Source organism: Mustela erminea, chromosome 3, assembly GCF_009829155.1.
Source record: "Mustela erminea isolate mMusErm1 chromosome 3, mMusErm1.Pri, whole genome shotgun sequence".
In the NCBI taxonomy this organism is placed as follows: Eukaryota; Metazoa; Chordata; class Mammalia; order Carnivora; family Mustelidae; genus Mustela; species Mustela erminea.
The window spans coordinates 113316654-113339830 of NC_045616.1; positions in this window are offsets into that span (position 1 = coordinate 113316654).

The window sequence follows — 23177 nt, forward strand, 5'->3', positions numbered from 1 at the left end:
GATATGGACATTGGGGAGGGTATGTGCTATTATGAGTGCTGTGAAATGTGTAAACTGGCGATTCACAGACCTGTACCCCGGGGATAAAAATATGTTATATGTTTATTTTTAAAAATTAATTAATTAATTAAAAAAATAATGTCTAGTGTCATTTGTCTGCTTTAAATAAATATAATTTCTACTTTATTTGCCACCTTGAAGATAAGTCTGAGTGGTATTTAAAAAGACTAAAAATCCCTATATCCATCCTTGGGACAATTCAATGTGGATTTCTGTGAGATTTATGCTCTAATCAGCCTTATCTTTTATCTCATACATTACAATAAAAATTAGCCTTCCTCAAATTAAGTGGGAGAATTTCTATGTAAATGCAATAGTTGGCTTAGTCTAACAGTGTGCATAAGTTAAGGGTGTAGACGCTGGAGCTAGATTGCTTGAATTGGAATTCCAATTCCAATACTTACTATCTATGTGAACTTAGCTAATGCTATCATCCTCTGTGCCTCAGCTTCCTTTAATGCAAAGTGTATATACACACACATATATATGGTATATATCACATAGGATTATTGTACATATTTAGTGAGTTAACACTTGTAAAAATACCTGTAAACCTATTATATAGTAAGCATTAAAAAATTTAGCCATTAACTCCAGTATGTTTCCTACTAAACATCACAGACAACCCTCAGCAAAATATTAAACTCATACTTTTACATACCATCCCTTTATGTAACATAAATAAGAAGTACATAATATATGTTTCAATTACAATACAATTTTTGTAACCTTTGAGTCTAGAATATACATTTATGAAGCAAGGATCTTCTCTGCTGTTCACTGATAATCCTTACCACAATAATTCTATTATCTATTGCTGTAAAACAAACTATTCTAAAGCTTAATAGCTTTAAGAAACAGTTTATTATTGTCTATAATTCTGGCTGTTGGTTGAGCAGTCTCTCCTGGGCTCACTCATGAATGATCTCTGCTGGAGAATCAACTGAGGACTGGACTCAGCTGAGATAACTGAGGCATCTAGATTCCTTTCTCCACGTGATCATCCTTCCAGCTTTCATTATGGCACAATGATCTCGGGACATCGTTCTAAGAAGATAAAAACAAAACCTGCAAATCTTCATATGCTCTGGCTTCAGAAGTCATCCTCCACATTCTTTTGGTCAAAGCAAATCACAAGTCCGCCTACATGCGGCTGGGAAAACTAGGCTTCACCCCTCAACGGGATTACTTTCCAATTTATGTTGCAAAACGTAGGGGTAATTGTAGCAGCTGTGTTTGCAAATGATCTGTCTCATACTCCATTGTTACCTGTTGCTATTAATAATACTGTGAATGAGTGAAATGAAAAAGAGGAGGTTGGTTTGCTCTGTTCTTTTTTTATATATTATGAAAATTTTTTTATTTTGATCTTGTGACTCTCTGAAGAGATACATTAAGTGTGAATTTACAGATGAGGAGACTGAGGTTAACCTGTTGAAACTCCTTGCCACTTAATAGAAAATGTCCCTTCATAGAATTCTGTCCTAACCTGCTGGGCACCTCAGTGAGACATTCTTAGTTGATTAGAATTAAGGTGACCAAAAAAGCTTATCGAAAAGGTAAGAGCAAGCAGATGGATGATTAGGGAAACAGTCTTCCCACTTCATGATTACACTAGAACCCACTGTGTTTTTTAGCATAAAGGAGTATTGATCAAGAGGAAACCAGACATCTACTAGAACACAAAGCCTAGGCTTTTGAGACCAATTAATAAGTTAATGAAACACAGATAAATTTGTTGAGTAAGTTGCTCAATACAAGTGACCAACAAACACTTACCTGCTGGTGTCCTGACTTTGAAGAAAGAATGCACAGAGACAGCAGATATTATAAACAAAAAAGCAAACAAAGCAGTTTAGATTATTTTTTAGATAAGTCAGGTAGGTAGATATGTGTGGAAAGATAAATCTCAGTGGCCCAGGAATGTAGTTAGGGAAAGAATTGCTTTGGTTTGCATAATTCATCTTCACTGGGTAATTTCCACTCTCCACGCCAACCATGCATTTCTCCACCCCACACAAACTTCACCATAAATTAGCTTTCTTACTTGTCTATTCACCCCCAGAGTCTGACATCATCCAACTTATCAACCCAGAGAAGTTTATAAATGAAGGATTTCCCTTCAGAGACTCAAAAAAAGGAAAAGCAACATATTAGAAATGTGGGTTATAAAACCATTACTACTAGCCTCAAAGATCTGAAGGCATAGGCTTGTAAGGAATACTGAAAGATTAGTAGATGTTTGTTGATTCAAAACTTCGTGTTCTCATTAAGAACTGGCTTTTCCCAGAATAAGCTGGCTTTCGTGGATTCAGATGTTGAGGCAAGAGAGACAGAGAAGTTGCAGAAATTTTAGAGTTTATAAATTCTAATAACACATTCCATCAGAGAGTCTTTGCCAGATAGTTGAATGAATATGCTGCTGAAGGGGAAAAAATAGATTGGTTTTAATTATTGAAATGGTCTGTTGGCAAAAACAAAAACAGTATTTAAGATATGGTCCTTTAAGTCACATAGGCAGGATGAAATTAAAATCATTTATGTCCTAAGCCAAGGAAGAGAATTAGTGATAAAAACTTTTGGTCCTGTCAGAGAGACCAGAGTGATGTTTCTGAAGCTGGTGGGGGCAGAGTTTGTAGAGTCTCCTGCTCTGATGTTGTTGGGGACAACAGTCATTCTGAATACATAGATATTTCAATGCCACAGAGGCCAAACTGTTTTAATTATTATGCAGCATAATTAAATTAATGGAAACCACACTGGAAAAGAAAGATAATTTATTTTCAGTCATGAGAGATGTCTAGTGTCTCTTGGGAATGGGATGACTTAGAAAAACAAATGAAATTAAATATGGTAGCCCTATGATATAAGCTTAATTTAGGCCTATAATTTAATTGAGTTGACTGATACCAAGTTTATTCAGCCACTTGGGCACATAACAGCTTCAGTGGCAATTGGTCAATTTTTCCACACCTCTCGTTAAAAACAGGATCCTATTCAGAGTCTCTGAGTCTCCCTTTTACAACTCACCAAGCTCATTTGGTGCTATATTTTGTGGATGCAATTAACTAGCATTAGAAAACCCTGATTAAAGCATTATGATTAATTCAAGCATATTCATTTCCACTTCATCAGTTCTGTTCATTTGAATCTATACTCAATGCTTCTTTTTAGCCACTGTTCCTTTATTTAAATAAGAAAAATCAAAATATCTTCTCCATGCCAGTACCAGAGAGAGAGAAAACTGGAAAGCCATAGGGTTGTATTTTAATCTATTTGCATGTTCTTCCCAAGCTGTCCTTCTATAAATTTATTTATGCTAAAACCATTTTTAGACTTGAGATTTATATCAAATGTGAATTTCAAAGGGACGTTAAGTGGCATGTTTCTCCCTCACTGAAGTATATTTGATGTCCAAAGAACTCATAAAGCCTTTAGTTTCCTTTGAACAAAGAAGGGCATGATTTTCTACTATTCAAAAGGACTTAAAGTCTCAATTTCCATATTTTCCTTCTAAGTGCTCTCCCCCACTTTGACGGTTTCCCCACCACCACCCAGCTTCTCCTCTCTTTCTTAGTTTTTTCTATTCCCATATTCCTCAGATTTCTTCATTAAAGTCACTGTGCACCTGTGTGTTACCATCTACCCTCAGTGAAGAAGATAAATTTGTCTACTAGATAAAGTACTGAGGATTTAACTGAAAATAGATTTGGTGAGATTACCTTGAGAAAAATAAAGAATCTAGAAAATGAACTCACCCACCAACAAATGCATGGGGATAGGAAAGCTTCAGTCACATTTTTCATATATATTAATCCCTTACTAATTTCCCCACTCCAGTATGCCATGACGAGCTACATTTAGGTTGACACATGTTTGTTACATTCTTTGAAAATGTGACATTTTGAGAACCCAGTAATTGACAATACTGTGAAGATTATGCTCAGGGCATTTTAAACATTGAAGAAACTATTCACTCAAAATTTCCTCCTCCTGATACTATTAACTCTCCACTTCTACCAAGAAGTTCTGAAATGATTGAGGGAGGAAATTATACCAGAGATGTGGCAAAGATGAAAACTGGTCTGGTTATGACTACATGCCTTGGTATGCGTTATTAACCATCTAGAACATTTTAGTGTGTAACAACATAATTATTGCTTTATATTGTCACTGTGCAACTTCTTCTAGTTCCAGAAATGGAAAAAGACCATGAAAGGAAAGAAGGTTATACCATTAAAACCATAAAACTCAATTCGACAGACTATATGAAAGTGATTTCAAGAGAGAAGGTTTAGAGATATGTTTCACACAAAGGCATAAACAGTGAACGCTTATTATGTGTGGACTCAGGGGCAGGAGTGCCTCAGAAGACTTAACCATTTAAAGAACTATTCTTCTAAAAAATCTTATTTCTATAGTTTATGCACTATATTTTATGCCATTGAACAGTTTCAGGAGGTGGTAATCTATGCAGTAAAAATAAAAATGTTAAGGTGTTCGGATAGGCCTGTTGAATCTCTTAGTGGAAGACAATACTGTCCCCAATCACGTATATTTAGAATCTTCAAGGAAAGCAAACATTTTTATTAGGTTAAAACACAATGCCATCAATGAGGCAGTATTATGTAATTATATTATATGGTATTATATTTATATACCATAGTACATTATAGAGAGAGAAAGAGGGGATAGAAGTAACTTAAATATACTCATAAGACTTTTTAAAAAGATTTTATTTATTTATTTATTTATTTATTTATTTATTTGAGAGGGTGAACATGAGAAAGAGCATGAGAAGCACGAGGGTCAGAGGGAGAAGCAGATTCCCTGCTAAGCAAGAAGCTCAAATGGGACTTGATCCCAGGACTCCAGGATCATGATCTAAGCCAAAGGCAGTTGATTAACAGAATTACCCTGAATATCAACATTCTGATCTGGAAAATGGGCTTTCATGAGAGAGACTTCAGGACTCCACGAGAATCATCATGGAGATCTAAATGAGACAATAGCTATAAAGGAATTTGATAAACAGCAGCATGGTCTCATTTTACAAGAGGGTTAGGTAAAAATATCAATGCAGGAAATGAAAATCAGTTTTCATCAAAATCACCTGTGGGGAGAAAAATGTCCTTAAAATACAAGATTTATGGTAGCATTGACAAATTAGTAAAACAAACAAATTTACACTAAAAATTTTTTTCTATTACTCCAGATTTCAATTTTAATTGGGTGTCTTGCATTTTACCTGATACCCCTAATTCATGGCCACACTCATCTACCATAAGAGAGCTAATAAGATCATCTCTCAGTCCAATATAGCTGGCTTTTCTCCAGTCTTGGAACAAATCTGTTTCTTCATTAAAGAACCAGGCAGAGAAAATTAGCCTAAGAGTCGACTGTATAAAAAATTCACCTTCGGGGCGCCTGGGTGGCTCAGTGGGTCAAAGCCTCTGCCTTCAGCTCAGGTCATGATCCCAGGGTCCTGGGATCAAGCCCCACATCAGGCTCTCTGCTCAGCAGGGAGCCTGCTTCCTCCTCTCTCTCTCTGCCTGCCTTTCTGGCTACTTGTGATGTCTGTCTGTCAAATAAATAAATAAAATCTTTAAAAAAAAATTCACCTTCAAAAGACTTACACTCAGTGAGGGAAGGGGCTATCCAAAGAGTCACATAAGATCTGAGAGAAAAAAAGCAAATTTACTTCTCTTGCTTCCCGCTCCCTTTAGTACAAATGCTGAATAATGGAAGGGAAGGTTGTGCTACAGTTTTTGTTTTGCTTTTGTTTTGGCAAATCCATGCACATTAATATAACCTAATGCACAACGTAAATGTTGTGCTATCAAATATGAGAAAACATTGTTGCAGATCTACTAATCAAAAACCCCGTGTGTAACTTCCAAAGGAAGAGAAACTTGGTTTTAAACCTAAGACATATTTTTGGTGATTTTTGGTCAATCTTGATAGCCTTTCAATACCATATCCAGTAGTTTTCATTCCAACAAAATTTCAGTTATCATTTGGAGACTTGCTAGCTCTGTACTTTGTACTGAAGTTTTATGATACAAAGAGTATTCTACTATGAACATGAAGATCTTCATACATCCTCATTATCAGGAAGTTAGAAAACTATATCAAGCATGTGCATTCGTCACCCTGAGGGCCTGCCATCGAAAATGAAACTTGAAATAGAATTTTAATATACATACCATAGAGATAACAAAATGTCCTCTTCAGTACCCAGGGAGTTGGTTAGAAATAATCTATTACAATCTATAAATAAGGTAAATGAAGTATCTTTACAAGAATGTTCACAACTATTTTCACCTGGTTTTTTTTTAATGCTATCTTCTGAAACCAAATTATTGCAATTAAGGACTCATCCAAACATGGATAAAATGTTATTAAAATTAATAGTGTAGCTATAGAAGAATGTGAGATCTCTAATTTATTAGATTTTTTAAAAATCTGAGTTATTATATTTAAAATTCAAAAATTTTATACATCTTTTTAAAAATCCTATTCTTGAAAATTACCAAAACAGTTAATAATTTCTATGTCAGATTTCTTTTTGATTTGATTCTATTTATGCTAGCACATTCAATCTATTGTCAAAATATCCATAACAGCTGCAGTGGTTTCCATGTGAGGGAATTTCCAATGACTGAAAAGCTGCCATGATCTGAAAAGTGCCTTATCATCTTCATTCTAAAATTGGGTTCCTGTTTTATCCCTGCTCAGTGAGTAAGGTGGCAAGTACCTGGAGTTCCATCCGTGTATTGTGAATAAGGGAGTCACTTCCAGCAGCTCCAGAGAGAATACTGCTGTGGCTCTATGTTTCTTGAAATTTAAGTTAAATGATCTGTACCCTGATTGTGGGTTTTTTCCAGGATCTAAATATAGACAGTGAATTTCCCAATATATTTCAAATATTTCCATATATCTTTCTTTGCCTGCCTTCCTTCCTTCCTTCCTTCCTTCCTTCCTTCCTTCCTTCCTTCCCCCTTCTTTCTTTCATCCGTGATGTATCTATACTACTTAAGAGATAGCAACTGTAGGAATGGGTAATGATTTGGCAGATTCAGACATTAGAGAGAGCCACAAGACAGCACACATTATATATCAATGTCCCTTGCGCTGACATCAGGACAGGAAATGTACACAGAATATGTAAAGAAAAAGGGTGGTTCCCATCTGGTATTTTTTCCTTACTTCCCCCCATCATTACTCAAATCCCCAGCTCTCAGAATATGCTGAGGTTTGAGTTGTTTTGATATCCTATTTCTGCTTTATAAAACTTCCTCTCCCTCCCCCATTCTCTCTCTATATAAAGGAAGTTGATAAACCCGTGATTGAACCTGAAATGAGAGTATGTTGCCTTGAGCTCATCTTCACTTCTCTGGACCTTCCACTTACATAAAATGAGGGAAGGAAGTCCTAAATTCTCTTTCATTTCTAACATTCTCTGAAGAAAATTGTTAAAGTCGGTCCAAAATTATAAGTTCTACTCTCTGAAATGTTTGAGACAAGATAGTGTCATTGCTAGACTTGGGCAAACATTTTAGCAGGTGCAGAAATAGGCCTGTGGGTACAAATCAAAATGGTATTTTGACTCTTTCAGGAGCTATACCAGTGTGATTAGAATGCTGCTAAAGAATCAGCAAAGTTTGATGAAAGTTTCCACGAGCACCTTCTTTTCTCATAGATTAAATATCATGCCATATCTGGGGCTGAAGTAGTTGATTTTACTTTCTCAGCAGAGTAGCTACCAAAAGGGGTGTGTGTGTGTATGTGTGTGTGTGTGTGTGTGTGTGTGTGAGAGAGAGAGAGAGAGAGAGAGATTGATTAAAAGTTACTTCTTTATTTTCATCACACCTTAATGAGTCATGAGTCTAAAATTTCTTGCAGTCTCTCTCTCTCCATGGCCAGTCTGCTTCTTCCACTGCTCAAATTTGTTTTATATTGCAGTAATCATTTTATGCTTTAGTAAAAAACATTTACACTCTTTGCCTTGCAATTACTGTTAAAAGTGTGCAGGCTTGAGAAAACACCTATTTCATAAACCAATACTGTAAGTCTCTCTTGATTTTTAAACTGAAAAAATTCACCCAGTCCAATTCCTTTCTCTTTGTTTTATGATCCATTTTATTTCTTCTCTTAGAGTAAAACAAATTCAATCCCTAACTATGCTTACCCTCATCAGCTCCTTCTACTGGCTAAGGCAGAAAATAATGGAGTGGAAAATGAGGTCTTTGGTTATAAATTTTTCTAGAAAGACTTGTATTCAAAATACATTTCTTTCCCCCCGTGAGAGTAGTTTCTGTTTTGTTTTGTTTTGTTTTGTTTTGTTTTGTTTTTTGATGTAATGTTCCATGATTCATTGTTTGGTTATAACACCCAGTGGTCCATACAATACACACCTTCCTTAATACCCATCACCAGGCTAACACATCTATCTCCCATCCACTTCCCTCTAAAACCCTCAGTTTGTTTCCTGGAGTCCATAGTCTCTTATGGTTCAAAACTATTTCAAAGTAGCCCATTGTACTCTCTAAAACATCAGAAAAGAAACTCAAGCAATGACGTCCATGGGTGAGCTCAGAAAGCTTAGAAGCCATGATCAAGTTCCCCATTCTTCTTGTGTAGCCTGTTAACAACAGCTTGGCCTCATTTACTCATGTCTAGTCAGCTTTCCAGTCAATCACATGTGCACTAAAACATTTATATTTGGGCTGAAATATTTTCAATAATTCTCTTATCATGAACGCTTTGCACTTTAACATAATTTCAGACTTCATCACTCTGAGGCTGCTTAAGACACCTTTATAAAGTGACAAAATGACACAATCATGAAGGCACTTATTTTCTTGTTTTTAAATAATAGTTAAGGAAAAAATTAAATAAACTTTAGCCTCCCAAATAGTTGATGAAGTATATTATATATTGCATATATGTTGAAATGTGCCATTTAATAGTTGGAGTAAGGGAAACTTTTCAAGATTGACTAACACCTTTCAACTCCAAACTTCTATCAAGCAGAACATTGCTGAATTTTGTCTTATCTGGTCCTTATCACATTTTCAAATGATTATAAAATAGATGATTAATATTTTTTAAATTCTGAGTTACTTTTTTAATTAATTTATTTTTTTACTAACATACAATGTATTACTTTTATTTTGTTTTCAGGCAAGGCTTCTGGTAAGATCTAATATTGTATGAATGAATCTTCTTTCTTTGTTGTTTTTTAATGTTAAAGATTGGATATGTACACAAAATAGTATTTATAATATGTGCAAATTATTTGGAATAACAATAATTCAAACACCTATATACCCATCACCAGCTTAAGGGTCAAAACTTGATAACCACATATAAACCCTATCCTATTTTCCCCTTGCACAACCACCTAAGTTAACCATTGTCCTGAATTTCACTTCTGCTACTCTATGACTTTATGTTTTAAGCTTTTGCCATGTATGTACATCACCCAACAGATCATTTCATTTTCATGTTTTTGAAATTGATGTATATGGAATAGTAGTGTAGGGATTCTTCGGTAACTTCTCTCAATAGTATACTCTTAAGAGTCATTCATGTTGATGGATACAGCTTTAATTCACTTGTTTTCAGTTCTATCTAGAATTACTTTAATAGACACCATTTTATTTTTCCATTTTCCTTTCAATCCATGTTTAGGTGGTTCCACCTTTCTCTGCTGTCCCAGTGAACATACTTAGGCATAACTCCTAAAACACATATGCAAGATTTCTCCAAAAATTACTGGTTTGTGGTGAATAGACATTTCATCTTCATAAGCATTACCAAATTGTTTCCAAAACAGTTGTACTAATTTATATTACTAATAATGCCATCAGGATGTAAGCCTTCCTATTGATCACAATATTGCCAATACTTGTTATTGTCCAGCTTTCAGTATGCCTATCTGATGGGTGTAAAACACAAGTTCATTGTCATTTGCATTTGTATTTTGAAGACCACTAATGATGTTGTAATTTTATTTGTTTATTTGACAGAGACAGAGATCACAAGCAGGCAGAGAGGCAGGCAGAGAGAGAGAGAGGGAAGCAGGCTTCCCACGAAGCAGAGAGCCCAATGCGGGGCTCGATCCCAGAACCCTGAGACTATACATAACCTGAGCTGAAGGCAGAGGCTTAACCCACTGATCCAGCCAGGCTCCCTTTATTAGTCATTTTTATTCCATCTCTAAAGTGTCTCTTAAATCTTTTATCAATTTTGATTACATTATTTGCCTTTCCTTGTTAATTTGTAGAATTTCATAGCATATCCAGAAAAAAACTACTTTATTAACTCTCTCCTTGCAACAGGTAATTTGTATTTCTGTATCCTTATCATATTTTTGCTAAATATACATTTTATTGTTAATGAAGTTAAATTTGTCAATCTTTTACAATTTCATTTTTGTGTTTTTATTTTTAAGATCCTTACTTAGCCTTATAGTATAAGATATTCTTCTGTATTTTCTCCTGTAAACATTAACATTTGTCTTTAGAATTGAATTTTTGTAAGATGTGGTTTGAGAGTTTAACTGTTTCCTTATGGATAACAAATTGTTCCACCATTTTTTTCTTAAATACCGTATTCTTTCCCCCATGAAGTGTTACTCCATGGTTGTCAAAATCAAATTTCCTTATGTGCAGTCTTATGTCTGGGTTTTTATTATGTTTGATTGATCCATTTCTCATGTTCCACTATAACAGTGTTAAGACTTAGAGTTTGATTATAAGTCTTCATTTCAGATAGCATAGTTGTCCTATCTTAGTCATCTTCAGAAATACCTTGGCTATATTCGGATCCTTTGTTCTTACATATAAATCTCATAATCAACTCATCCAGTTCCACAAAAAATGTTACTGGGATCTTTATTAGAATTACATTGGATTAGGTCAATCTGAGAAGCATTAATGTCTTTGTGATATCTGGCTTCTAATTCATGGACATGGTATAATTCTCCATCTACTTATGTCTTTTTTAATGTCTTTGAATAAAGTTTTTACTTTTTTTTCTGCATTATGGACTTTATATCTTTTTATATTTCTAATTTAAATATATTATCTCCAGGTAATATCCAAGTAAGTGACACACTTTTTAATTATATTTCCTGTTTATAGGAGATGTAAGGAAATTTATTTGGAATTTGTTCATTAATTTTTTTAATCCAGCAACTACTAAGTGCTTTTATAAGTTCTAATAATATGTCTGTACATTCTTTTGGGGTTTCTATGTAGATAATTTATCATCTTCATATAATGATAGAATTTTTTATTTTTCCCCCAATATTTGTATCTTTTTTCCCCTGTCTTACTTCTAGAGCTTAAGCTACCATACAATGTTCAACAGAAAATCTTGCAGTATCTTTGTATTTTTCCCTAATCTTAAAATAGTGTTTTAAGTATCTCATTATTATAAATAGTTCTTGTTATAGATATTTGTGTAGATAAATTTATCTGGTTAAAAAGTCCTCATGTACTTTTAGTTGCTACATTTTTTACTTATCTATGGAAGTTGAATTTTATTAAACATATTTTCTTCATAAGATGATAATTTTTTCTCCTTAATATTTTATTTGCTTATAGCAATTGGATTTTAAAGTTATTAAATTAATCTTGCATCTTTGGTTGACCTAACTTTTTTTCAATTTTTTTTTAATTTTTTATTTATTTATTTATTTATTTATTTATTTTTTATAAACATATATTTTTATCCCCAGGGGTACAGGTCTGTGAATCGCCAGGTTTACACACTTCACAGCACTCACCAAAGCACATACCCTCCCCAATGTCCATAACCCCACCCCCCTTCTCCCAACCCCCCTCTCCCCAGCAACCCTCAGTTTGTTTTGTGAGATTAAGAGTCACTTATGGTTTGTCTCCCTCCCAATCCCATCTTGTTTCATTGATTCTTCTCCTACCCACTTAAGCCCCCATGTTGCATCACCACTTCCTCATATCAGGGAGATCATATGATAGTTGTCTTTCTCTGCTTGACTTATTTCGCTAAGCATGATACGCTCTAGTTCCATCCATGTTGTTGCAAATGGCAAGATTTCAATTTTTTAATTTAAATTCTAGTTGGTTAACATATATGGTAAAATTGGTTTCAGGTGTAGAATTTAGTGATTGATCACTTAATACCCAGCCAGTGCTCATCACAATTGCCTTCCTTAACACCCATCATCCTTTTAGCCCATCCTCTGCCCATATCCCTCCAACAACCCTCAGTTTATTCTCTATAGTTGAGTCTCTTATGGTTTGCTTCCCTCTCTTATTTTTTCCTTCCTATATGTTCATTTGTTTTGTTTCTTAAATTCCCCATATGAGTGAAATCATATGCTATTTGCCTTTCTCTGATTGACTTATTTCACATAGCATAATACATTCTAGCTCCATCAATGTTGTGTCCACATCATTGCAAATGGCAAGATTTCATTCTTTTTGTTGGCTGAGTAATATTCCAGCGCATGCTTACGTGTGTATGTGTGCACATGCGTGTGTGTGTGTGTGTGTGTGTGTGTATCATAGTTTCTTTATCCATTCATCAATCAATGGACATTTAGGGTCTTTCCATAGTTTGACTATTATTGATAATGCTGTTATAAATATTGGGGGGCCTGTACCCCTTCAAATCTGTATTTTTATAACCTGTAGAAAAATATTTAGTAATACAATTGCTGACTCATAAGGTAGTAATATTTTTAACTTTTTAAGGAACCTCTATACTGTGTTCCAGAGTGCCTCCTCCAATTTGCATTCTCACCAACAGTGTAAGAGGGTTCCCCTTTCTCCACATCCTCACCAACACCTAATGTTTCCTGTGTTGTTAATTTTAGCCATTCTGACAGGTACAAGGTGATATCTCATTGTGGTTTTGATTTGTATTTCCCTGATGATGAATGCTGTTGAGCATCTGGATGTCTTCTTTGGAAAAATGTCTATTCATGTCTTCTGCCCTTTTCTTAACTGGATTATTTGGTTTATGGGTGTTGAGTTTGATAAGTTCCTTGTAGATTTTGGATACTAACCCTTTATCAGATATGTCATTTGCAATATCTTCTCCTATTCCATCAGCTGAATTTTAGTTTTATTGATTGTTTTCTGCATAGCACAAAAGCTTTTAATCTCTTGATAATGTCCCAATAGTTCATTTTTGCTTTTGTTTCCCTTGCTTCTGGTGATGTGTCTAGTAAGAAGTTGCTACAGCTGAGGTCAAAGAAACTGCCACCCATGTTCTTCTCTAGAATTTTGATGGATTCCTTTCATCCATTTTGAATGTACTTTTGTGTATGATGTGAGAAAGTGGCCCAGTTTTCCCAACATTATTTGTTGAAGAGATTGTCTTTTTTCCCACTGGATATTCTTTCCTGCTTTGTTGAACATTATTAGTTAACTATAGAGGTGTGGTGGACCTAACTTTTTAACACTGTATTATCTTTTCTTGTGCTCTGATGGATTCCGTTACTACTATTTAGTTTAGGAATTTTTCTTTTTAAAGATTTTATTTATTTGAGAGAGGGAGATAGTGAGAGAGAGCATGAGCAGGAAATGAGCGGAAGCAGAGGGAGAAGCAGACTTGGAGGACTTGGAGATCATGACCTGAGCCAAAGGCAGTCGCTTAACCAACTGAGCAATTCAGGCACCCCTAGTTTGGGATTTTTGCATCAGTGTTCAAGGGTGAAACTGGACTGTAAGTTTCCTTTCTCTCACTTCTTCATCAGCTTTTGGAATAAGGTTATATCAGCTTTAAATAAATAAACCTATAGTTGAGGTCCTTCTTTTCTATTAATTGGAGTTAGTTGCATGGGATTGGGAACTTTAGATAGAACTTTAGAACTTGCCTAGAAGATCACCTGAGGTTTTCTTTGTTGTTGTTTTTTTTTTTTTTTGAGGGAAAATTTTTCACTACATATTTATTTGTTGGTTATAGAACTAAACAAATATCCTCTTTCTTTAGTCAGTTTGACTAAGTGAGCTTTTTCTAGGAATTTGTTCATTTCAAATTTGTTTACATAGTGTTATTCCTATAATCCTTAAATTATATATATATATATATATATATATATATATGAGATTGTATTTATTTATTTGACAGAGAGAGATCACAAGTAGGTAGAGAGAGTGGGGAAGCAGGCTCTCCGCTGAGCAGAGAGCCTGATGCTGGGCTTGGTCCCAGGACCCTGGGATCATGACTTGATCCAAAGGTAGAGGCCTTAACCCACTGAGCCACCCAGGTGCCCCTTAAATAATATATTTTTAACATCCGTAGGATTTATGATTATGTTCTTTTTCACATTTTTATTTTGTTTATTTGTCCTCTTCTCTGTATGTGTCCCAAGAGAAATGTGCCAATTTTATTAATTTCCCAACAACCAAACTTTAGTTTTGTATTTTGTATTTTGTATCTTTTATTTCACTACATTCTGTTCTCTCTATATTACTGATTTCAGTATCAAATTTCTTTGTGTTTATTCTTTTTTATTTTTCTAATGTTTTAGTTAGATTATTTGTTTATTGATATTTGGCTTTCCTTTGTTTCTCAAAATTAAACATTCAGTTGTGCAAATTAAACTTTAATTATCTATGCTTTATAGGTTGATATGTAGTACTTTTATTATAGTTCAATTATAAGCATATTCTATTTTCCTTTAAGATTTCTTTTGTGGGGCGCCTGGGTGGCTCAGTGGGTTAAGCCGCTGCCTTCGGCTCAGGTCATGATCTCAGGGTCCTGGGATCAAGTCCCGCATCGGGCTATCTGCTCAGCAGGGAGCCTGCTTCCTCCTCTCTCTCTCTCTCTGCCTACTTGTGATCTCTCTCTGTCAAATAAATAAATAAAATCTTTAAAAAAAAAAAAGATTTCTTTTGTGACCCCATCCATTGTTAAAAAGTACATATTTTGTTTTTAATTTAATCATAAAGGATTGTTCCTACTTTTCTTACTATTTGTTTCCTAATAAATTGGATTATGTTCAAAGAATGTGATCTGGATAATATTAATTCTTTGAAGTTTGTCGATACTTGTGGTATAGCATATGTTTATTTTAAATGCTGGTTATGTGCTTGAGAAAAATACATAATCTCAAATTCTGGGTATAATTACGATTTATACAAACATCATTTTTTTGCTCTTAAATCTTCAGTATCCTTTCTGACTTTTGCTGCTCAGTATACCAATTACTCAGAGTGGAGTGCACAGAGTTATAATTGTAGTTGAGATTGCTATCGTCTTTTTCTCTGTTAAGTTCATTGTGGTATCTTCAACATCAATATTGTTTTCATCAAAAGCATTAGTGACTCGAGATTATTCTGAATTCCTCTCATTGCCTTGCATAATTTCACTGGCCGTAAGCATATGCTTCAAATATTCTCTTAATGAACAAATTCATTCTCTTAATGAATTCTCTTGTGTTCCTTGTTGCAAGTGAAATTGTCTTCATTTCAGACAAAGAGAGAAGAAAATGAAAACATCAATACCCAGAAATTTGAGGGTTCTTTTGTTACGTAGGAACTGAAATTAAATATAGTCCCTTGTTTATGAATGAAACATTTGAAAGTATATCCAGGAAGTTGAATTGATTTGTGAAAGCCTGTGCTTTTTGGTGTGTGTAATTAGTACTGGAGGGCAAAAAGCAACCCAAATTTCTAAGATGACAAAGAAAGTTTGTGAAAACAGCAGTCTTCGCTCATCTATTGCACTAGTTGTGACACTGGAATGCTATTTTATGACTAGAACTTTGATCTCCTTCATTCTCTCACTTTGATTTAATGTAGCACAAACAACACAATGTTTCTGAAAGCACACAAGAATAAAATTCTCTAGTTAAGCGTGCAGTAAGTGTTCTGTTCCTTGGGCTTGCATGGAACCCAAGGGTGAAAAGAATAATGGTCAGTGGAAAAAAAAAAATTGTTGATTTACCTGTCCATATCTATGTTAAATCCCTTTAAAAGAGAAAAATAAATTTTATTCCCTTTAAATATTCTTCTAATAAAACTTACAGGGTAAGAAAGCTCTATGTTTATTTCTCTGCTTCCTGTTTTATATAGTCTGGTTTGGGATGAGTCATCCAGTGCAGAGAAAGGAAATTTTCCTAAACCCCATCTGAGAAAGTTTTTTTTTGCATGACAAAATCTACAACCTCTCTTACAAAGTAACAAGAATTCCTGATGAAATTCCTGAACAATGATCTAATCAAAAACTCCCTAAGGAAAGTGAAAGCTATCCACTCTTTTTGTATATACTATCTAAAAGTCTCAAACCAGAACTTTAATGATACAATGATATCATGCAGTCAGACTTGTGACTCAGATAATAATCTTTAACTGGACATTCCTTTCCATTATTTTACATTATTTTCTGTATTTGCCCATAAGAGAAAAATATTTGACTTAGTTTTATCTGGAGTCTCTTCCTTTGAGGTTAGCTGGATATAAGTCTTCTTCACATGTTTATAAGCAGTTTATCTAAGAGGTTAACAGAGTTTCTGAAGAGGGAGACATTACATGTCTATCTGGATAAATATAAGACCTTTGAGAAAATATAGTTAATGGGTTTTTTAAAAATATTTGATTTTTAAATTGGAGAGAGAGAGAGAGAGAGCATGCACAAGCAGGAGGGAAGGTCAGAAGGAGAAGTAGAGTCTGATAAGCAGGGAACCAGATGCTCAGTTGGATCCTAGAACCCTTGGGGTTCAATCCCACGACCCTGGGGATCATGACCTGAGCCAAAGGCAGACACTTAGTGGATTGAGTCACCCAGGCACCCCAACAGACTGAACTTTAAAGATGAATAAGATTTTGATATGCAGAATTCAGAATGGTAATTCCAAAAAAGATAAAATTCCAAAACTGGACAAAAATGTAAGTTTTTATTTTATAATTTTTGTATCTTTTTTTCCCCTCACCCCACTCCCCTCTATCTAAAGTAAAATAGAACACTTTAACCAAGCGTATGAAATTCCTGTCTAAATTAACGGGAGAAAATACCAATTTTAAATTATTCAAATAATCCTGATATGCTAAATAAATATTTAGTTATTTTAAAGCATAAATTTTTCTGTTTAAATGCACATGTTAATACACTAATTTGCAGAGAGATTATAATTACTGATTCAATCAAGGCATTAATTACAAAGACAAGTACCCCAATAATCCTGTATTAAATGTTTACTCATTATATTAAAGCTCCAAGTCTCATGCTTCCAGTAACTTATTTAAGTATTAGATGCATTTAAACATTATATTTATTAGAAACAGTCATTTCAAGATTAAATTACAGAAACAGGAAAGATATATTTTAAATATACACACAAACCCATAAGCCAAAGGATTAATGGGCACTGTCTTTTACAATACACATCATATGAAAAAGACTCTAAATCAGATCTCTAAACACAGTTGGTGTGTCCCCTTTCCAATAAATACAAACCCTAGTAAGATAGTGAAACATAGGGTAAAGGTGATATACGAGGTACAAAAATATACAAGCAGCTCACTATTCCAAAGTGTTTTTCCTCTCTCCTCAGTGAAAAACTTAAAACCTTAAAGCCAATACAGCTGAGACAGGTACTAAGTTACACAATCCTCATTTTTTTCTTTTCTTACAAAACCATTCCTATGTTGGTGAGCTGTTTTTGCTGTAATTGGACAAGTTAAATAGGAGAGGCATTCTAGTTACCAACTACAGGAGCTGGCTCCAGCCCATTAAACTGTGAACCACGAAACTGTTTTACTAAAGCTGACTTTTTGTTCAGGGGCCATTATTTTGGAAGCATTTTCTTGGCACCGAGTGCATATCTGAACACGAGCAAGTCCAAATACGCTAACAGATGTCTCCGAAGCAAGAGCAGTATAAAACCAGATTTTCACTTCAGTTAGGAATATTTTTACATCCTATTTTAAATAAACTTTTAATTTTACAGTAGTTTTAGATTTACAGAAAATTGCTAAAATAGTACAGAGAGGGTCCATACGCCACACATCCAGTTGCCCCTATCACAAACATCTTAAGTTAATTACTATATTTGTTACAACTGATAAACCAATATTGATAATTTTGAGGGTAGAGTGTATAAATAAATTCATTGAAATCATTCTGGCCAAGAGACTGTCTCTTTACCTTCAGTTATTTATTTAAGCACTTTTTATTTATCATTTATATCATTGTTCATTTGCTTGTATCAGTATGGACTCATAGATATTTAGTTTATACTTTGAATTATAATCAAATACTAATTTATTTAGTTTTGTTGGAACTGATGAAAGATATTTGGAAGGCAGGCAGGCAGGGGCAAGGTGCCCCCCACCCTAAGAGGAAACCACCTTTAAAAGGATTTTACCCCACCTTGGAAGGAGCCCTCCACCCTTTCCATGTGACCAAAAACTGACTGGATGAGGTACAGGGAGGGTTGATCAGATTAAAACAGCTTGCCAACAAGCCCAGGAAAACCCCTAGACTTAAAAATCCCAGCGGCAACCCTGTTGGGTCCCCTTTCTCTTCAGGAGCTTTGTAAGATTACTTTGCTATCAATCAATAAACCTTGCTTTGCGGCACACCACTCTGGTCCACCTCTTCATTCTTCGAAGACCGAGAAGAAATCCTGTAACAAAACTATTCTGGCTTTGGCTATTAAGGGTCCTTTCAGCTGGTTCCTATGTCCCTTTGACATAATCATTGTGGATTTTTTTGTTGTTCTTGTTTTGTTTTGTTTTGCACTACTTTCTGGCACAAAATGCTCTAGGCCCATCTTGTACCTCTCCTACCACAATTCTAAAATCAGCCATTTCTCCATGGAGCTCCATTTCTTTTTAGCATTAGTTATTCTGGTTTCCATGAGGGTTGCTTGCATGTAGGACCTCTCAGCTGACTGAATAAGGAAATATAAGTGTGCATAATATATATATATTATATATGCACTCACATATCTACAAATATTTCTATATGACACCATTAGTACCTACATTAAATCTATGAGTTCATACTTATGTTTCCAACTATAATCCATTACCACATGGATTATTTTAGCCTTTCTACCTTGTTCATCTCTAACTTCTTATTCCAATAGTGAGAAACCTGGCTCCCACCACCCACCATTTAGTTGTTCTGTTCAGTTTCAGTAGACATGTAAAGTGTTGTCAGAACTGTTAACTATGTTCCCTTGGGAAGAAATCTGATCATCTAGAATACAGTGCCTATACCCTATTTCTTTTGCCTTTGGTCCTAACAGATTATACTCATGTCCAAAGTTAGTTAGGTCAGGACCTTTTGCCCCCTTCCCCTTAAGTAAGATTATTTCATATATTTGTAATAGTGAAAGTATTTTGTCTTACTCTGTATTCCATTCTGAGATCCCCCAATCTTCTAAATTGTGTATAATTTATACGTATTAAGGTTCACTTTTTGTGCTCTAAAGTTTTGGGTACTTAACCAAATTCATACTGTCATGCATCCACTATTACAATATCGTAAAGAATATGCCCTAAAAATATCTCTTGCCTTAGTTTCCCTGTGTATAAAATAAATGGGAATTCTAACCTTCTGTTTTCCACACTTGCCTGCCCTTGCCCCATTTTTTGTTTGTTTCAGCTATGATTTGTGAGGTAGTTTTTTATTAGAGAGGAAAAAAAAAAAAAAAAACACCTCTGTAATCTTCACTTCACTTTTCACAACACAAACTTTCCAAGTAAATCATTCCAATATTCTTTCAATAGGAGAGAGGAATTCTGACTCTAAAGTTACACAGACTTTGACCAAATAAGATTTTAAAACTAAGCTACTTCCCTTCCTTTCTGCCCAAATTCCATAGTAGCCATATTTAGTAAATAGTATGACTGTGAAGTACATGTATCACAGAATTACCTCTTCAACCAAAGCAAATACTTTTTGAGGAAAGGCTACTATAAAGCAGTGGAAATAGAAATAGTCCATGGTCAGTGTCTTTAAACTGCTCATCTTCTGGAAAACCAATAAGGTAGCCATGTCAAATGTGAGAGTAAAGACAAAGAGTGCTCTGGGAAAAATGAGACTCTGCATCCCTGGAAAGATTTCAACATTTCTGGAAAGAGGAGCTGCACTGATATTGGCCTCAAAATATATAGAGGAATTTTGATAGATGGAGATATATCATATGGGAGGATAGTCCAAAGAGCAGATGAGCCAAGGCATGGATGTGAGGAATTATAGGACACACTTACGTAATGTAAGGTAGTGATCTCCAATGGCTGGACACCAATAACTGTGAGAGTAAATTGGAAGGGAAGGTAGGAAACGCAGCTTAGGGTGAATTAAGATTTCATTCTGAATATGATCCAGAGGCATGATTTTGTTGTTGCTGCAGTTTTAGAGAAGAAGTAACAAATTCCAGGCTGTGTTTCAGAAAACCAACGTATGGCAGCAGTGTATATCGAGGCTAACTTTGATTGGGGACTGACCAGAAATAGGGACATTATTTAGGATGTTTTTGCTGAAGTCATGAGATTGGATCTAGAGGTTTGAATAATGGGAATGGCACTAGAGGGCGGGGAAAGAGGAATGGATGGGAGGGTTAAGGGTCGGGTACCCAAGCTGGCCTCCTCCTGCAGAGGACAAAGCGACAGTTCTGAAAACTGCAGGTCTGTACTCAGCAGTGCACTTCATTACAGTGGCATACAGTAAGTGTTCAATAAAGGGGGCTTATTGTTAACTGTATAACAGGCTTTCCCTTGAAATGGAAAGGGTGGTGGAGACTTTGGAGGACAAAATACAGAAACCTGTCCACTGTATAATTCTATCCTGTCTCCTTTTACTCTCAACTAAAATAAAACAAAACCAATTTTTGCTCTCCTGCTTATACATATTTACATCATATTTACCAAATATCTTCTTAGTGAGAAATCAATTTTTTGTTACTTAATTTTTCTTTTCCAAATGAGAGAATACTTTTATAGACATTTGGATAAGAATTAAAATAAAATGAAACATGTTCTGCATGCTTCAAGGTTTGATTCACCATGACAACCAATACTTTCTATTATGCATCAGCAGACTTCTTTTAACCTCCATTTGCCATTATGCTTCTTGAAAAAAACTTGATAACACTGCCCCATACATTTTAATAGCTACATTTTAAACACAATTCAGCTCCTGAGACACTGCATGCCCCTTTCTTCCGCTGGCAAGAACAAAGCTCAGAAATAATAACAAATGTGTGGCATTTATTGAATGCTTAGTATATGCTCTGAATTTTGTTGGAGTGTATAGATTATTTTATTTAATCATCAAGAAAATTCTAACAATAAGCAAGTAACAAGTGTTAATGGCTAGTGATATTATAGTTGTCATTCTTTGTAGCCTTTTGACTGCAGACAATAGCTCATTTATTAAAGGTTTTCCTTTCCTGAAGCTCTGTTTTTCTAAGAAGTGTTTCTTTTTTATTTTTTTTAAGATTTTATTTATTTGGCAGACAGAGATCACAAGTAGGCAGAGAGTGAGAGGAGGAAGCAGGCTCCCCGCTAAACAGAGAGCCCGATGTGGGACTCGATCCCAGGACGCTAGGATCATGACCTGAGCTGAAGGCAGAGGCTTTAACTCACTGAGCCACCCAGGCGCCCCAGGTGTTTCCCTTTTATCTTCATCTCTGCCTCTTCTCTTTTTCCAGCCCTAATGATGTAGAGAAGCCTGGCCAAGCTGTTTTCATCTTTTATGGACTAAATTATGTCCCCTGTCAAAGGATATATGTTTAAGTATTAACCTCCAGTGTGCCTGTATTTAGAGACCAGGACTTTAAAGAGGTGGCGATTAAGGTTAACTGAGATTGTATAATTGGGTCCTCATCCAATATGAGATGTCCCTATAAGAAAAGACATCAGGGATATGTGTGCGCACAGATGAAAGACCATGTGGAGCCACAGCAAAAAAGTGGCCATCTGCAAGCCAGAGAGGCCTCAAAAGAACCAAAATTGCTGAAACCTTGATCTTGGACTTCTATCCTCCAGAACTGTGAGAAAATAAGTTTCTGTTGTTTAAGCCACCCAGTCTTTCGTACTTTTTTATGGCAGCTCTGACAAATAAATATACCATCTGACCATAAGATTTTTCGATTTTATTTTGCTTCTAAAATCTTCAGTTTCAAGGGCCCTGGCCATAAGTAATTTTAAATGAATTTATGTAATTTTTTCTATTTTACTCAATTTCAAAATATTTTCTAATTTTCATTGTGGCTTCTTTGACCAATAGGCTATTAAGTAGTATACTACTTAATATCTGGACATTTGGGAAGAATCTAATTATCTTTCTGTTGTTGACTTCTATAATTCTACTGTGGTAAGAGAACATATACTCTACAATTTCAATATTTTGAAATGTATTGTTTTTGGCTTAGACAAACGTCTATTTTAGTAAGTGGTTCATTTGTGCTAAAAAATAACTTGTATTCTGTACTTGCTGAGTGTTATGGTTTTGTAAACATTAATTCTATATTCTGCTTTTTTTGTCTGCTTTTTTTATAACATACTAAAAGAGATATATCTTCTCACATATTTAATGCCAAGCATTCAAAGACCTTATTTTTACAATATGGCTCTTATAAACAGATATACTTGTTGGTTTGTTTTTGTTGTTTGTTTGTCTTAGTAAGTCAACAACCTTTGTCATTTACTTGGACTGCTAAGTCCAATCACATATAATATAATTATTGGTATAATTTGATTTAAGCCCACTATCTTGGTATTCATTTTTTTTATTCATTTTTTTTCTGTTCCATGTTTCTTATTTTTTTATTCCTTCTGTTCTACATTCTTTTTTTATGAAGTGTGTTTATTATTCCATATTATTTTAACATTTCACATGATTTTATTCTTCCATTAACTTCTTGGGTAAACTGTTTTGCCTTACTATTTTAGTGGTCACCCTGGAGATTACAATAGGTATCCTGAACTTAAATAGTCTACCTTAAATTGTTGGTACTTCTCAAGTATTATAGGAACCTTATCACAGTTTTTGTTTTTGTTTTTACCTCTTTTCAACCTCTGAGCTATTATTTTATGTATTTTATTTCTACTACAAATATCTTACTGAATATACAAAAGGAAAAAAAGAGAGAGAAATTAAAG